This window comes from Schistocerca americana, unplaced genomic scaffold (genome assembly GCF_021461395.2).
Source record: "Schistocerca americana isolate TAMUIC-IGC-003095 unplaced genomic scaffold, iqSchAmer2.1 HiC_scaffold_52, whole genome shotgun sequence".
NCBI classification, from domain to species: domain Eukaryota; kingdom Metazoa; phylum Arthropoda; class Insecta; order Orthoptera; family Acrididae; genus Schistocerca; species Schistocerca americana.
In genome coordinates this window covers 667,577-680,414 of record NW_025726258.1, presented here as the reverse complement: position 1 = coordinate 680,414, position 12,838 = coordinate 667,577, and positions in this window count along the sequence as shown.

The following is a 12,838-nucleotide window of genomic DNA, read 5'->3' as shown; positions in this document are numbered from 1 at the left end:
CCGAGGAGGAGACGCTGGCGGCGGGCCCTGAGGTGAGGCCGGCTCGGCTGGGGCTGGGGCTGTGGATGTGTAGGTGTGCGCCGCTGCTGCAACAACGAGTAAAACGCGAGAAGGAGGGATGGCGGTAGAGAGAAAAAAAAAAAAAAAATAAAAAAAGGTCGTGTTGTGTTGATGCGCAGGCAGACGCGTACAGAGGGACGAGCCCGGTCTGCAGCAGGGTGTGGCCGTGCCGAGTGCAGAGCAGCGGCGGCTCGGTTCGGTTCGGCCCGGCCCGGCCCGGCGGGCCGCGCTGTTGTCGCGGACGTGAGCGCCCCCTGGCGGGTGGCCGGAGGCGGCGCGGCGTGTTGGACGTGTGGCTGGTGGCAGTGCACAATTTGCGAGTGGCTGGCGGTGTGGTGTGGCGGTTGGCGCGTCGGGCGGCGGAGAGGTATGTGTTGCGGGCGCCCTTTGCTGCGCTGCGTCGTTGCGTGTGCCGTACAGGGCGGGCGCTTGTCGACTGTGTGGGCGGTGTGGCGAATTGGCGTGAAACGGCTGCCGAGAGGTGTGTGGTAGCGAGCCGGTCGGTGGTGTCAGTGCGAAGGGGAATGTGCGTGCGTTTGGCGGTTTCGGTGTGCTTTTTGCGGCGTGAGAGTGGGAATTAGTGGGGCCGGCTGTTGTGTTGGTTCCTTGTGTCTTGTGTCGCGTAGCTTGATGGCAACGTGGAAGGACGCCGGTTTCGTTTCGAGCCTTGCGTGTGGTTGTCGACGTTGACTGGTTGGCGTGTGCCGATGCACGTGCATGTGTGGGTCGCGAGTGCGTTTTTGGCTGGCTGTGTGTGTGTGTGTGTGTGTGTGTTTTTGGGGGGGAAGGGGGAGGCGGTGGTGAAAGTGCAGTCGTTGCCACGGGCGTCGTCGGGTGGGGCTGGGGCTGTGCGTCGTGGCGGAAAGGTGGTAGGTTGCGGGAAGCGAGCCCGTCGTTGACGGTGTCGCGTGAGTTGTGAATCGAGTGGGGCGCGGGGCGCGGGACAGGAGCAGCGTGCCGCTGCGTCGTGGTCGTCAGCAGAGGCTGTGCGTGTGCTTGTCCTTTTTGTGGGCGGTTCGTGCGAGGCGTTTTTTTTTTTGTTTTGTGTTGCCCTAGTTGTTAGTTTATTTTGTTTGTGTTTGTTATTTTGAGACGACGACTGGTTGGTGGCGTGCGCGCGAAGTGGCGGTGTGCGCTTCCCGTGTCGTTTGTGTTGTTTGGTTTTTTTGTTTTTGTGTGTTTTTTGTTTTTTGCACTGGGCCCCGGTGGGTGGGTGCGTGTGTGTCGATTGCCGGCTGGCGAAAGGTGCGCCATCGGCGGGGTGGGTCGCCGGCACAAGTAGAGGCGGCGGCGTTGTTGCTGTTGTTGTGTGGTGTTTGTTTTGTTCGGCTGTGTCGGCGAGCTGTGTTGCGGTGCGTGTGAATGGTGGTGCAAAAGTGCTGGCGTTGGGGCTGCGACTGCGACGGCGGCGAGCCGCGGGCGCGCCATTGATAGTGATGTTGTGAACAGCGGCTGTGTACGGTAGTGGTGTTGTTGTAGCACGACGTGCATCCGTGCCGGCGCGGAAAGCGCAGTTGCGGGCGGTTGCCCTTCGGTGCCAGCCATGTCGCGTGAGCGGCGGGTTGCTCTGGTGTCGACACGTGGTGCTCTGGGTTGTTGTGTGGTGCCCTTTGGCCGGTGGGGGTGGTTCGCGTGTGTCTCGTTCGCGCTCGGTGTCTGGTCGTGGTCGTGCTGCTCCCCCGTCTGTCGGCGGTTTCCGACGTCGTCTGTACGTTTTTGTTCGTTTGCGGCGTGCCTGCCGACGTCGTCCCGTCGCGACCTTTCAACCGAAAGTGTGGCGCCCGAAGGTGAACGAACGTAACCCTGACCTCGGCGCTTTACGCTGAGCCGAGCGAACCGAACCGAACCTGTGGTGTGGCGAGGTGAGCTCAGCCTGTGAGCCCCTAACGTCTACGTAAGGTAAGCTGTCCGGCTCACGCCTCACGTTTGAACGCCTTTTTAACCTACGTTTGACGCTTCTCAACCTAGCACTAACCTAACCTAACCTAACCTAACCTAACCTAACCTAACCTAACCTCTGACGCCTGACGTGTTTGAATGCTTAACCTAAGTTTGACGCTTAACCTAACCCAAGTCCCCTTAACCTAACCCACGTCCACTTAACCTAACCTAACGTAGACGTGTAAACGTAATGTGTAACGCGTAACGTGTAAGGTCGGCTGTCGTGTGTGCTTGACGGCAGATTGGGTTGGTCTGTAGATTCGGATTGCGGTTTGCCTCGGTCGAGGGGTTGGGTCGGAAGCGGCGAGGGGCGGCGGCGCCTGTTGCGCAGGCGGCGTCCGTTTGCGGCGGGCAATTGTTGAGAAACGGCTGTGAATGTTGGCGGGCGAGAGGAGGAGGACGGCGCGCGATGTGGCCCGACGGCTGCGGGCCGATCGGGAAACGGCGGGAGGGCGACGGAAGGCGATGGGGCGGCGGAGGCGCGTTTGCACGGCCGTCATCGCCGCACGCCTCGGCTTGTGTGGCTGTGGCGCCGGCCGCGCTGGCCGGGCTGCCGCGGCGACGGTGTGGGAGTTTTGCCGAAGGTTTGGCCATTGTGGCGGGTCGTCGGCTGGGGCTGTGGGGGCGGCATTTGGGCGGGGGCGGCGATTCTCGGCGGGCCGACGCAGGCTGTAGCGCGCGGTAGCTGCAGTTTGGCCGTGGTTTGCGGCGCTGCCGTGGCGACTGGTTGGCGACTGTGGTGTGGCTGTGTGTAGCCCCATCCTCGGTGGTTTGAAAGGCGCGGGCGGTTGTGGCGCAGGTTTGGGGCTGCTCCGCACAGGCTGTCGGACGTTGGGCGGTAGCAAGCGCGGGAGGCGCGGCGCGGCGGCGCGCAGAGTGGCGGCCGCTCTCTCGGCCGTCCGCGCACGCCCGCGACACTGGCTGGGCCTTGTGATTCTCTGCTCTGCTGCTGTGCTGTGCTTGCGTGCCTGCCGTCCCGCTCGCTCTCGCTGTGTGTTACGCGCGTCGTCGAAATGGCAGATCAGGCGGCTACGAACGAGACTGCTGCGGCACCCGCCGCCACCGGCACTACGAAGAAGGCCAAGTCTGCGAAGAAGCCGCGCGCCAAGCCTGCGCACCCGCGCACCTCTGAGATGGTGACGGCCGCCATCAAGAGTCTGAAGGAGCGCGGCGGGTCGTCGCTGCAGGCGATCAAGAAGTACATAGCCGCGCACTACAAGCTGGACGCGGAGAAGCTGGCGCCGTTTATCAAGAAGTACCTCAAGTCGGCCGTCGTGGCGGGCGAGCTGGTGCAGACGAAGGGGAAGGGCGCGTCCGGCTCGTTCAAGCTTGCCGGCGCCGGCGGCGGGGGGGCGGCCGAGGGCGGCAAGGCTCGTGCTGGCGGTGCCAAGAAGAAGCGCGCCGCTCCGGCCAGCAAGGAGAAGAAGGGCGCCCGTGCGGCCGGCGCAAAGAAGGCTGGTGGCGTGAAGGCGGCGACCGGTCGGAAGGCGGGCGCCGCCAAGAAGGCGTCTGCGGCGTCGGCCGCTCCCGCGGGTGCGAAGAAGGCGGCTGCGGCCAAGCCGGCCAAGGCCAAGTCGCCGTCGAAGGCGAAGAAGGCCGCCAAGGTTCCGACGAAGAAGCCGAAGGCGCCGCGCCCGAAGAAGGCGACGACGCCGTCTAAGGCGAAGGCTTCGCCCAAGAAGAAGAAGTAGAGTAGAGGAGAAAGAGATGGGAGAAAGGAAGGGTTTGGCGCTTGACTCCGTCGTCCCCACCCCCCGTCGTCGTCTAGTGGCGCGCAAGAGACGCGCGGCCCAAAACGGCCCTTCTCAGGGCCATCAAAGCACGTCGGGGAAGGTTTTGATTGTCGTGTTGCGTTTGGTGTGGGTGTCTGTCTGGCGTTTCTGTATGCCCGTGGGGATGCTGTTTGCGTGCCGTGGTGGTTGGATTGCGGGGGTCGGTGGCGGGTGTGGGCGGCGGTAGCGGTAAGCGGTGTTGTTGTTGTTGTTGTTGTTGTCGTGGTTGATTGTCGCCGTGTTTGTGGCGGCGGCCGACGGTTGGTTTTCTGTCACGTTGTTTTGTTTGAATACGTTGGTTGGCTTGCCTGCGTTCGTTCTTCTCGGATGTCTGTCTTGTCGAGTCGAGTCGTGTCTGGTCTTTGTTTTGTTTTGTTCCTTTGTGTGTGTGTGTGTTATGTTTTGCAACGGGGGGCACGTTGAGATGTGGAAGGAGTCGGCGGGGATTTCGGTGGCGTGTAGAGCGAGCGAGCGCGCCTGCCTGGCCGTTGGCCGTCGGAGTGGAGTGCGGGTTTTTTTGTTTTCGAAACGAAAGCGGCGGCCGGCCAGCCACCCGTGCGGTGTGACGTCGGCCGTTGGGTATTGTGCGCTTTGAGCGCCGGGGAGGGATGATGTGTGATTGTTGCGCGCTGCTAGCAGGCAGGCAGAGTGAGCGGGTGTGGCGGACGGACGGGAAGTGGTGGTTTTTGTTTTTGGGTTGCGGGGCGAGAGGCAGGCGACCGACAAAGTTTGCTCGCGACGGAGAGATGTTAGTGGCCCTGAAAAGGGCCGTTTTTGTTTGTGCGGTGCGGTGCCGCGGCGCGGTTTAGGCGCGCTCGCCGCGGATGCGGCGCGCGAGCTGGATGTCCTTGGGCATGATGGTGACGCGCTTGGCGTGGATTGCGCACAGGTTGGTGTCTTCGAAGAGGCCGACGAGGTAGGCCTCGCTGGCCTCCTGCAGGGCCATGACTGCGGAGCTCTGGAAGCGCAGGTCGGTCTTGAAGTCCTGGGCGATCTCGCGCACTAGGCGCTGGAATGGCAGCTTGCGGATGAGCAGCTCTGTGCTCTTCTGGTAGCGCCTGATTTCTCGCAGGGCGTCGGTGCCCGGCCTGTAGCGGTGGGGCTTCTTGACGCCTCCGGTGGCGGGCGCGCTCTTCCTCGCCGCCTTGGTGGCGAGCTGTTTGCGCGGCGCCTTTCCGCCGGTGGACTTGCGGGCCGTTTGCTTTGTGCGGGCCATGGCGGTAGCGGTAGCGGAGCGGCGTGCGTGGAGGTTAGGTGCGGCGCGGCGTCCGGTGCTGCCTTGACAACGGGCCCGCGCGCCTCCGTGCTGCGCTTATATGCCCTCGGTTGCGCGTGGTGGGGGGAGGGCGGGCCAGAGTCTATATAGGGGGGCGGCGGGCGCGCTGGGCGCAGACCGTAGCCGACTCGCCAGCCGCTGCAGCTGCTGTTTGTGCACGTTTTGCTTTGCCCGAGGAAGGAAGGATGACAGGCCGCGGCAAGGGAGGAAAGGGGCTCGGCAAGGGTGGCGCCAAGCGGCACCGCAAGGTGTTGCGCGACAACATCCAGGGCATCACGAAGCCCGCCATCCGCCGCCTGGCTCGCAGGGGCGGCGTGAAGCGCATCTCTGGTCTGATCTACGAGGAGACCCGCGGGGTGCTGAAGGTGTTCCTGGAGAACGTGATCCGCGACGCGGTGACGTACACTGAGCACGCCAAGCGCAAGACTGTGACGGCCATGGACGTGGTGTACGCCCTGAAGAGGCAGGGGCGCACCCTGTACGGTTTCGGCGGTTAGGCTGCGTCGCAGCGGGCGCTGGCCTTCCCGCGGCCGTGCTTGTGGGTGGGAGAGACTAGAAAACGGCCCTTTTCAGGGCCACCACACTGTTCGGAAGTTGAAAAGTGCGAAAGAGTCTGTGTTGTTGCTGCGTGTGTGCGCTGTGTTGTTTGTTTGTTTGTTTGTTTCTTTCTTTCTTTCCGTTTTGAGCGACGTGATGTGACTGGGAGGGGAGAAGGAAAGGAAACGTGTCATGTGGCTGGCTGTGTGTGGAGCTGCTTCGTTTGTGTGTTTGTTATTGTGTGTCTTTGTATCGATCGCGACGGAGATGGCGGGCTGTGTGTTGTTGTGCGAGAGGCGGTGATTATTTGCTTGCGTGGTTTGGCTCTGTGTGTTTGTTTGCGGCGGCGTTGGGGTTTCCGAGGCAAGGCGTGTGGGCATAGGCGGCCGGATCAGCTGTTTCGTTCGTGTCGACGGCCGTTGCGCGCGGGAGTGGAGGGCGGTGTGTCGACACGCCTCCCTTTAACAATGGTCATTATTGCTGCCGTTGTCGGTTTGGAAGGCGACTGCGACCGTGCAAAATGTGTGTGTGTGTGTGTGTGTTGGGCCACACGGGCTGTGTGGACGACAAGATGGCGGACGTGCGCCGGCGGCGGCTGTGCTGTGACAGTGCAAAGTTAAAACAAAACAAGGTGCGGCGAGGACGACTGAAATTTTGCTTTGGACGTAGGTTTGTGTGGTGGCCCTGAAAAGGGCCGATTGTTGTGGGCCGAGCCGGCAAAGCGCGTTGCGTGCAGGGGAGCACGCGGCGCTGCGATTGCCTGGCCTCCTTTAGGCCTTCTTCTCGGTCTTCTTTGGCAGCAGGACGGCCTGGATGTTGGGCAGGACACCACCCTGTGCGATGGTGACGCCCGACAGGAGCTTGTTGAGCTCCTCGTCGTTGCGGATGGCAAGCTGCAGGTGGCGCGGGATGATGCGCGTCTTCTTGTTGTCGCGGGCCGCGTTTCCGGCCAGCTCGAGCACCTCAGCCGCGAGGTACTCCATGACGGCGGCGAGGTAGACGGGCGCCCCGGCGCCGACGCGCTCTGCGTAGTTTCCCTTGCGCAGGAGGCGGTGGATTCTGCCGACCGGGAACTGGAGCCCAGCCCTGCTTGAGCGGGACTTTGACTTGCCCTTGACTTTGCCTCCCTTTCCGCGTCCGGACATGGCGATGGGCTAGCGACGGTGCACACGAAACGGAAACGAAAACGACCGGTGCGAGCGGCAGCGAGTCGAGCAGCGGAGTGCGTGCCGGCGCAGCTCTCTCTCTCTGCTATATGATAGACGGCCACTAAGGTCATCTGGAGAAGGTGGAGTGTATTGTCCTTTGACATTTACTCCAAACTAACAGGAAGACTTCCTAACGGGTGATTTATGGTCCTAGCGGTATAGCAAGTGCTTTATAAACAAATTGCTGGGCGTGCCAGCAGGGGGATGGTGAAATGGCTGATGTGATGAAAGGGGGTGTCCGGACGGGTGTGGGAGTCCTCGACCTGGTGGCGCGTTACACGCCTGTGGACTCCTGGTTGCTGGTGTTCTTCTGCTCCAGTGGCGGGGAAGACCTCTGTTGGTCCCACCCCTCTCCCGGAGTATAAGTCCATCTGGCGCTCGCGTCGAAGGCGGGCTGGCTGCGCGCCAGGAGAAGAATGACCTCCTCCATGGCGGTTATCCTCTTCAGAAGGATTCCTGCAAGCCCCTCTTCGGATATTGGGCTGCAGGACATCCGTTCTTCTGTGGTTGGCGGCGGCGGTTGCGCAGCCGGCGTCGAGGTGGCGGCGGGCGCTAGCGTGGCCGCAGTGTGCGACCTGCCGCGGCCGTCGCCGGCGGCCGACTGCTCTCGCTGCTGCGTGGGCCGCTGGGTGCGGCGGTGTGGCCCGCTACCCCCTCCACGGCCTGCGGCGGAGTGGTGGGGGGTCGGGGCGGCCGCCTGCGCGTCCACGCGGTCCCTTTCTCGGCTGACTGCCGGCTCTGAGCCGGCTATCGTCGTCTTCTTTCGGCGAGCCTTCCCGCCTCGCCGGGATTTCTTCCGTCTTTGCTGTGGCGGCTTGTGCAGCTGCTCCTGGAGCCACTCTATGAAGACTTTGCAGCCCCTGAAGCTCGCTACGTGCTGGCCGCCACAGTTTCTGCATAGCGGCGGGTCTTCTTTGCCCTGCCGGCAATCGCGCGAGTCGTGCGCGCCTGCGCACTTTACACACGCGGGATCATTGCCGCAGTGTTTCGCGATGTGCCCGTATTGTTGGCACTGGAAACACTGCGGCCTCTGTTCCATGTCCCGTTGTGTCGGTGTTATCCTCACACCGAAACTCAGTATTGTCTCCAGAGAGAATATCTCGTTGTTTCTGGAGTGCCAGGCTGGCCCGACAAAGAGGAAGACCGGGGGCCTTCCTCTGTTTGAGCGCTGGCGGAGTTCGACAGCGCCTAGGAAGCCCAGCTGTTGGACTTCGTCGGCGACCTCGTGTGTGGAGACGATCCAAGGCAGGCCTCTTATGGTGGCCTGGATGGTTCGCCCCCACTTTGCTGCTTTCGGGACGGGCTTCTCTGCGTGGTGGCCTTCGAGGAAGACCTTCGCCGTGTCGTAGTCGTCCCAGGTGGCGAACGTCAGTGAGAAGGTGTTACCCTCACTGGTGCAGCTCGCCGTGAACTCGTCCTTCAGTAGGCTGGCGAGTTCCTTGCGCAGCTCAGTCCACGTTTTCCCGCCTTTGTACTGGACGTGGAGTGGTGGAGCTCGCGTAGATGTCTTGGCCCGCTGCTGTGTGGCATCGGCTTCTTCTTCCCCAGTCTGTGTTGCGGCAGTCGAGCTCTTCTTGGTGCTCTGCTGCACTGCTGTCGCGCAGACTGGGATGCTTTATGGGCTCGGGTGCGGCGGCCGGTTGCGCGCGCGCCCCATTGGTCGGCGGCCGCAACAGGGCGAGCTGGTAAAGGTGCGGCGGCGGCTGGCGGCGGGTGCCACTGTGTGGGGAGACGCTGACTAGAGCGGAGCGCTTGCTACTGGTGTTGCTGCTGCCGTACGTTGGTTCGAGATGCCGCCCAAGACTAGCGGGAAGGCCGCCAAGAAGGCTGGCAAGGCGCAGAAGAACATTTCGAAGGGCGACAAGAAGAAGAAGCGCAAGAGGAAGGAGAGCTATGCCATCTACATCTACAAGGTGCTGAAGCAGGTGCACCCTGACACGGGCATCTCGTCGAAGGCGATGAGCATCATGAACAGCTTCGTGAACGACATTTTCGAGCGCATTGCGGCCGAGGCTTCTCGCCTGGCGCACTACAACAAGCGCTCGACCATCACGTCCCGCGAGATCCAGACCGCTGTGCGGCTGTTGCTGCCTGGCGAGCTGGCCAAGCACGCCGTGAGCGAGGGCACGAAGGCGGTGACCAAGTACACGAGCTCCAAGTAAGGAGGTGGCTCTGGAATGGAAGGAAGGATGGAGAAGGCTCCTCCGTTGCGAGAGCGGCAAAACGGCCCTTTTCAGGGCCACCAACTTGCCTTTTGCGGGAAGGGCGGAATTGTTGTTGTTGTTGTTTGTGTGGACGGCTGTGATGTATGTGTGCATTTTGATTGTGGGTGGGGGGGCGCGTCAAAGCGTGTTGCGCGGGGTACGGCCACGAGGTTGGTCGCCGTGGCGTGGAATGGTGGCACGCCTCGTTGGCGTGGTTTTTGACCCATTGGTGTTGTTGGTGTGTGTGTGTGTGTGTGTGTTACCCGTCTGCGAGGGGGGACAGTGCGATCGGCGACTTTTGTGTCACCGTAACGACGGCCGTTTGCGGGTTTGTTTTTTTTGCACATCATACATGGCGAGGGTGAAATGTGAAATGTTTTTGTTTGGTTTTTTTTTTGCCGCCCACTATTCCCTTTGCTGTACGCCGAGTTTGACAATGGTGCGACGTAACTGCAGCGTGGAGGTGTGTGAGTGACGTTGAAATGAACGTGCCATTAAGACGCATTGTTGTTGTATTGTACTGTACGTGTACGGCGACACGCACGATGATGTACCATTCGACTCTGATGTTTGATAGCCGTGTCTGACTGATTGCGTACGACGCACGCACACCGATGTCGTCATTCAAGATGCACGCTAGACGACGACGGCGGCGGTCGTTTGTTTGGCGAATGTCTGTACACGTGTTTGTCTGTGTCCATCCGGTATGTATTTGTTTGTTTGAAAGTGTTTTGTGTGTCGGTGACGTGGTCCGATCCGTCGCCCCCTGAGTAACTGTCGATCGGCGCGATAGACCGGCGTCACGCAACTGAACCGAAGTCTTGGGCACACCCGTCATACTGTTGTACACCGTCGCGCTGAGAACGGTAACGAAAGGTTGACTTTGATCGGTCGAATGTCTGGGCAGAACGTGAGGAATGAGGCAAGAGTGCAAGGAGGGGGGGCAAAAGAGAGAGGAAGGGAAAAAGGGGAGAAACGCATTCGTAGAGCAACGGAACGTTCCCGTGTCGGAGGCGTATTGGAGCCGCACTGAAATGCGTTTAACGGCGGCGCGGCTGCAAGTGTCTGCCGTGGTGAACGTTACCTTTGACGGCTGCATTGGGCTTTGCCTTTGCCTTTGCTTTCGCTTTCGCTTTCGCGTTCGCGTTCGCTTTCGCTTTCCCGGATGTACGTAACGTTTGTTGATATGGTTCTGAGGAAGAGTGTATGACAGTGCCGTGCCGTCCATGTTCGTGTGCCCTCCCATTGTGTGTATGCTATTGTCTGTGTACTTGAATGATGTATGTAGGTGTTAGTGGACATGTTTTACCAGTGGGGGGAAATGGATCGTCGATAGTTGCCGTCACTCTGTCACGGTCGAGATGACGCACCCTCCGTACAGAAAGGTGTCGAGAAAGTGAGTGAGTGTGTGTGTGTGTGTGTGTGTGTGCGTCCGTGAATTGGCAGTGTTTGGAGGTGGGCGTGCCCTGGATGTGGCCCGGAAAAGGCTGTTCGTTAGGCGGTAGTGTTGTGTGGACAGGGGAGGGGCATGCGTAACGCTGCTGGCATGGCATTTCGGGAGATGGGAGGGGGCAAACGAGGAAACGAGGAGCGGCGGCCAAAGACGGGACGGGGAGGGGCGCGGTGTGGGTGGCTTGCGCCTGTGCTCGGCGTTGTGGTTTGTGCAAAAGAGGAGGAGAAAAACAATGTGAGTTGCCAGGGAGGGGAGCGGTGTTGTGGTTGTCGTGGTGTAGCCGCAGACGCGGCTGTCAGTGAACGTGGCGAGACGGACGGATGCGCGGAGGGGCGGGGGCGGCGCATTTCGCCGGTGCCGTGCCGTGCCATGCCATGCCTGAAAGCCGCGTGGTCGCTGTGTTGTTGGTGGCGTGGGGGCGAGGAGAGTACCGTACGGGTGTGCTTGTGCGCCGGAAATGGCACACTGCGCCCGCCCGTCTCGGAGGCTGATGGCTGTGGTGTGGAAATGGGGCGCGGTGATGTTGAAGCAGTTGAAGAACAGAAAAGAAACCAAGAAAACGGAAGGCGTGATGCGGCGGTGGTGGTGAGAGCGGGAAAAACAAAACAACAACAAAAAAAAAAAAAAAAAACAACAAAAAAAAAGAAGGAAAAACAACAAGAAACAAAAAAGAAAACAAAAAGTCTATCAATATTAAAATGTAAATGGAAATGGAAATGGACCCAGGTATAACCTCCCTGCACAAATAGCAGAGAGTCCGATGATAATAAAAATGTGCCAGAATGTTAACGTCCCTACAAAACAAACCCAACGATAATATTAATGAAAGAGTGAACCGTATGTAACATTGCAACAGACATAATGAAACCTGATAAATTGTATAAGGGCAGCAGCGTTGACCTTTGGCCCTGTATTCAGAATAAAAAGAGCCAAAGATCGTTACCCCAATGAAAAAGACACTGAAACACGTATGTAACATAGTAGCGATGGCGAGACATTGTAGCATCTGTGACCAGAGAGTTTGCGCTGGACTGCGCGAGTGTTGCGAGCGGTTCTCAGTCAGTCAGTCAGTCAGTCAGTCAGTCTGTCAGTAGTCGTTGCGAGTCCGTAGCTCTGTGTAGTTGAGGGCTGTACTCTGTCAGTAGTCGTCGCGTGCAGTACGCTAATAGTCGTCATGCAGAGCGGTCGGTCAGTAGTAGCAGCCGAGTGCGGTTGTGTGATGTAGGCGGTCGGCAACACTGGTCAAGATGGTGAATAAGGTATACTGTTAATTAATATAATCATTAGATAATGAAAAATTGTATTTATTGTAATTATTCTCCAACAAGTTCCCCAATAATAGGTTTTATTTCAAAAGCATTTTTCAAACATTTAATTTTGTATTGAACTAAAGAGTTCGTTGCACTTCACATTTCATTCCACTTCTTTGAAGAAAAATGCCACTAAAATCACAAAAAAAGAGAATATTATTATTTGCAATGCAGTTCCTTCAAGCGCTGCGCAACAACCAGAGCAGAAATGTGACATCCATTTATTCGGAGGTAAGACTTTAATTCTGATTGTTTTGCACAGGGCCAAAGACCGATATTTCGGTTTAATTGAAGTTTCTTGTCACTGAACGGACTTTTTTAAATGTTGTGTGAAGACTTTATATTTGAGTCAGATTGCGAATTTCACATTTTTGTTGCCATTTTCAATACCTCTCATTGTGGGCGAGGTTACAATTAGCGCAATGTCCATTAGCATCCGTAAATAACATTGTCCATTGTTTTAAATTTTGCTGGGAGGTTACAACACACACACAAAAAAAAACAAAAAAAACAAAAAATTGCATTTATATCCGCTCCTCAATTGTAGATACCCCTTACACAGCTGTGTGCAATGAATGAGTGCTGGCTGGTAATTAATTGCACTCCTTGGAGGGAAATGCCATAGGAAGTAGTCTTTAAAACGTGAATGTTTTTCGTTAAGAGACAAAAGTTACTTTAGAAAAAAAGTAATAGTGGGGCTTTTGTTGTTGAACAAAATAAGTACAATGAACATACGTTATCAGATTTGCGCAATGCAGCGTCACACCACCTTTTGATTGTAACACAATATACTATACATCGTCCCGAACCGTGACCAGAGTCGCGAGACGAGCAGAGCACGCCGCCGACGCCCGCTCAGTACAACCGTCCACCCGCTACTACTGTCGACCGACTACTACCTCTCCCGACTCGCGCTACAATATATATAACAACTGTTCCTGGCGACCCGGTGCGTGCCACTACTGTCGTCTGGCGCGGTCCAAGCGCCGACTAGCAGCGAGAAAGAACTCTCTGGTCAGACAGAGATGCTGTCATGCCTCGCCATCGCTCTGGTAATGAATACATACGTGTTGCAGC